The sequence below is a fragment of the Mytilus trossulus genome, chromosome 5, assembly GCF_036588685.1.
Source record: "Mytilus trossulus isolate FHL-02 chromosome 5, PNRI_Mtr1.1.1.hap1, whole genome shotgun sequence".
In the NCBI taxonomy this organism is placed as follows: domain Eukaryota; kingdom Metazoa; phylum Mollusca; class Bivalvia; order Mytilida; family Mytilidae; genus Mytilus; species Mytilus trossulus.
This window is the reverse complement of record NC_086377.1, coordinates 79,185,497-79,190,385: the sequence shown is the minus strand read 5'-3', so window position 1 is coordinate 79,190,385 and position 4,889 is coordinate 79,185,497. Positions and strand designations below refer to the sequence as shown.

The 4,889-nt window shown below is 33.2% G+C and overlaps 1 long non-coding RNA gene across 1 annotated transcript; it reads left to right on the top strand.

Moving 5' to 3' along the window:
- Window positions 1-248: 248 nt before the first annotated feature.
- On the top strand, window positions 249-4,490 carry LOC134719185 (uncharacterized). The gene is made up of 3 exons (XR_010107536.1): window positions 249-400; window positions 3,164-3,187; window positions 4,401-4,490. It is a non-coding gene; the product is annotated as an uncharacterized LOC134719185 (long non-coding RNA).
- The last annotated feature ends 399 nt before the right edge of the window (window positions 4,491-4,889 follow it).

Sequence of the window (4,889 nt, the reverse complement as noted above, 5' to 3'; positions counted from 1 at the left end):
ATTTGCCTTTCCCAGGTTTACTTTGCTGAACTAGTAATCATTATTGTTTAGCCTTTAGGGGCCAGATCAAGTGTGCCTCTGGGTGCAGAATTTTCCTCGCTGTGTTAATGACCCATTGTTGGCCTTTGGCTGTCTCTGCTCTCTGGTTTGGTTTTTGTCTCTTTGACACATTCCTTGTTTCCATTCTCTATTCTAATTAATCTGTTTACATGTTTTAAATTTTAAAACTTTTTTTTCAGATTCTGATTGACTGGTGGCAGAAGGGGTATGAATATAAAGTGGCATTAAGGCCTTGAAGACAGACTATAACATGCTGAAGTTGCAATAACAGTTTGACGAAGACCCACATGTAATCTTATATTGACGGTTGTAGAAATCATACCAACAGATTTCACTTTGGGTATTTAAATGTATTGTAATAAGTAAGGGACTTTACTTTAACACGTTTCTTTAAAATCACATAATCTTCAGTTTGCATGCTCAGATTGAAAAAGTATTGCTGACGAGCTTCACTGTTCAACTTTCTTTCTCGCCTTGTAAAAGTAGTTAAACAGGTTTTTTTCCATTGTTATGCATTGTACCTGTGCAATAATTTCACGACGTGAAACCGTGAAATTTCGTATGAAATGATTACTGTCAAGTATGAAAATTTTGTAATCTCTTTAAAACATATATAATGTCATTCCAAAAACATTTCTGCCTCGAAAAACACAAAAACTGGCACAGCAACACTTTTATATGTACTGGATGTGTAAACTTTTTATCAGGATCTGAACATCATAATATTCAGTATGCTAAAAATAAGTGTTATTAAAGCTCGGACGGTAAATAGCTTAACATATTTTGTATAGTTTCATCACTCGATGCATAAAATTGAGAATGGAAATTGGGAATGTGTCAAAGAGACAACAACCTGACTATAGAACAGACAACAGCAGAGTCCGTCATAGGTATTTTTATCGTTCGGCTGCTGTCCTGTGCAATATCTCTGATTATATAAATCCTCTGGATCATAGTGGGTGCAATATTACCTATTAACATGATTAAGTTAGAAATATGACGATGATGTATGAGTGCCAATTGAGATATCTTTCCATTCAATACACAATCTAGTAAAGTAATCAATCATAGGTTCGTTGCTGAAAAGTAAGCTATAAAGGGACCAAACATTATTTGTGTAAAATAACATAAAAAAAACGGCCTTATTTTATATACAAAAATAGAAATTTTTATATCCAATGCATAAAAGAAATATAGTAGGTTTCGGTGTAAAGGTGCAATTTTCACAAAACATCAAATTTCCAACGTTGTCGAACATAAACATGGATAACATCATTAATGATTTTATTAAGATTGACAAATGTTCGAGTCTGAGTCCGTTAAAAATTTAAAAAAAATTCTTATATCTCCATTTGAAAAAAAATCTTAGCAAAGACGAAAACCATATGAAACAACAGTTGTTTTCCACTACCGTCAGAGCAAAGGGAACAGTTTGAAAGTGCCAAATACTGAAATATGTCAAAAACCAATACTTTTTAGTAAACACTGTGATGTATGTAAATACTTTATAATGGAAACCCGAACTTCTGAGGGATGTTTATATACAAAAATAAGGAGATGGGGTATGATTGCCAAATGGGACAACTATCCACTTAAGCACAAATAAAGTGGATGTAAGTAATGATAGGCAACTGTGTGATGTATGTAAATACTTTATAATGGAAACCCGAACTTCTGAGGGATGTTTATATACAAAAATAAGGAGATGGGGTATGATTGCCAAATGGGACAACTATCCACTTAAGCACAAATAAAGTGGATGTAAGTAATGATAGGCAACTGTAACGCTTTCAACAATGAGAAAACCCCATACCGTATAGTCGGCTATTAATGGCCACGATTGATGAGTATACGCTATTGTCTCTTAAAGATAAATATATAAACACATTTTGTCCTCGATTTAAATTACTTTTTAAAAATAAAAGTAGGTGCAATATATATTTTTAAACTCAAAAAGTTTAGTGACCCCATCAGATACTTGACAAACTCTTAGTCTTCGTCTTTTGTATGAACACAAAATTCATGGATCACACATTTCTCCTTAACTATCTATACGAAAGTTTCTGCACTCATGAATATTAGCATCGGCTGTAATCGACGGCTAACTTTACACTTGTATGTTTGTCTGATGTGTAATTGTGTTTTTCACTGTTGTTTCGTTGCTGTCTTGTGGACAAATACATGAATTCTGCATGTCATCATCAAAGACGTGAATAGCTATATATCTGGTAAATCAAACACTTTTTCTCAGCATAGAAAGAACTCTTCATTAATCTGAGCATGGAACGAATACTTTATATCACGAACTATAAATGTGGATACAAAAAATGAAAAACTAAGCGAAATTGTTAATCCCGCATTGCACGACAAAATGTGTGGTATTTAAGTAAGTAGCACGTGTTCTTGGTTGATTGTAAACAGGTAGTAGTCCATAATGCATTGTTGCTCATTTAGTGGATTGATAAAAAAAACAGGTAACAATAAATTGCGTCACACGTAAATAAACAATTACACGTGCGAGAACATAAGTATGCTAATTCATGCATTTCCATATAAGGTAGTGTTCCTGACCTGAGTAATGATAACATCAAAATTTCTTTTTGACTTTTTTTTAAAGTCATGTGTGTTATGAAGGAAGATGTCACAGTTGTTATGTGATATTTTTTTTCCCTGTGTGTGTTAATGTTTATTTTTTTACATGATCCTGTTTGTGTTTCAGATTTGCAAATATCATTTTCATTATTAATTAAAAATGTACTTTCAATAAATTTTAGGGAGGAAGCTTGATGGTTTTTGGCATTCCCTCTTAATTAGAAAATAATCTAGATATTATAAATATTCAATCAGAATCCAAATTCAGAGCTGTTAAAATCTTAAATGTTGTGTCCATACTTGTTCAACTATTCAGGGTTTGACCTACATTGTATGCAGGAAAATCCAGTTTGCTGTCACTTGACAGCCTCTTGTTCTTATTGTTGAAGGCCGTACCGTTGCCTATAATTGCTTACATCCACTTCATTTGAACTTAAGTGGATAGTTGTCTCATTGGTAATCATATCTCTTTATTTTTATAAATACACAATAATTTCATTTTCCTTTACAGGATATAATGGCAAGTTGGGATGAGGTAAGTTTTTCTTCTTAAAAGTCATTGTCATGTGACTTATGTCATGTGACCTATGTTGTCTATAAAATGTACATAAAGTTACAGGCGTGTAGTATTCTCAGTGTCAGTCAGTCTCATGTGACCTATGTTGTCTATAAACTGTACATAAAGTTACAGGCCTGTAGTATTCTCAGAGTCAGACAATGTCATGTGACTTATGTCATGTGACCTATGTTGTCTACAAACTCTACATAAAGTTACAGGCGTGTAGTATTCTCAGAGTCAGTCAGTGTCATGTGACCTACAAAATGTATGTCATGTGATCTATGTTGTCTACAAACTGTACATAAAGATACAGGCATGCATTATTCTCAGAGTCAGTCAGTGTCATGTGACCTATAGCATGTGACCAATGTTGTCTATAAACTTTACATAGAGACAGGCGTGCAGTATTCTCAGAGTCAGTCAGTGTCATGTGACCTATGTCATGTGACTTATGTTGTCTATAAAATGTACATAAAGATACAGGTGTGTAATATTCTCAGAGTCAGTCAGTGTCATGTGACCTATGTCATGTGACCTATGTTGTCTATAATTTGTACATAAAGATACAGGCGTGCAGTATTCTCAGGGGGAGAGCAGGAGAAATCAAAATGACTACAGTGAACAGAATTTCAATATACAAAATTCCAGGAGACCAAAAAAAAAGAAACGTAAGATAGTGTAGGACATTCACAACTTTTTAAGTCGAAGAGAATCTGACAACGCCATGAAAAAAATGAGAAACAATCAAAATTCAACAGTCTACATTAGTTATTTCAGGGCCATTTATAGCTGACTATGCCATATGGGCTTTGATCATTGTTGAAGGCTGTACAGTGACCTATAGTTGATATTTTCTGTGTCATTTTGTCTATTTTGTAGAATTGTCTCATTGGCAATCATACCACATTTTCTTTTTATATTCAAAACATTACATAGAAAACTAAAGACCGAGCAACACAAACCTCAACAAAAACTTAGACTGATCTCAAAACTGATGCACAATACAATTGTCTACAGACTTTTCTTAAAAAAGAAATTATAGACAACAATTTCACTCCTTCTTGGTAATCACTGTATTTGGTATAAACTGTTGAAACTGAAAAAATGTAGCTTGTTAAATTCAATTATTACATTTATAATACATTTGTATGTTCTAGAGGAAAATGTAAAAGCTTTGTTTTGCTTACAGAAACTTCTTACAGCTGCAAAGGAGGGGAATATAAAAGAGGTAGAATTATGTGTAAAGAACAGAGCTAACTTGGAATGTAGAGATCGTATAGTAAGTAAATAAAAATGTTTAGCACATATAAAGTTATTTATTATATAGTACACACAATTTGAATCAGTCAAATGTTACTCCTGTTTATTTTCCGTGGTTGAATGTTAATTTTTAGTTATTGCAAATACCCTAGTCTCAAAATATTAAGAAACATCATTACGCAACCTGAATGTATATAGAACTCTTGTATTCAACAAAAACAGTGTGAAACATCATTACACACCACCAACATATACAGCTCCTGTATTCAACACCAATACCCAAGTAAAAAAATGAAAAACCACATTAAGTACATGAAGTAGAAGAAGAATGCCATGGCCAGACAAAAAGACAAACAGCAGCCACAAACAAACATGAAATACTTCATACCACTCCATTTTGTATGTCAAAAGTTGCTGT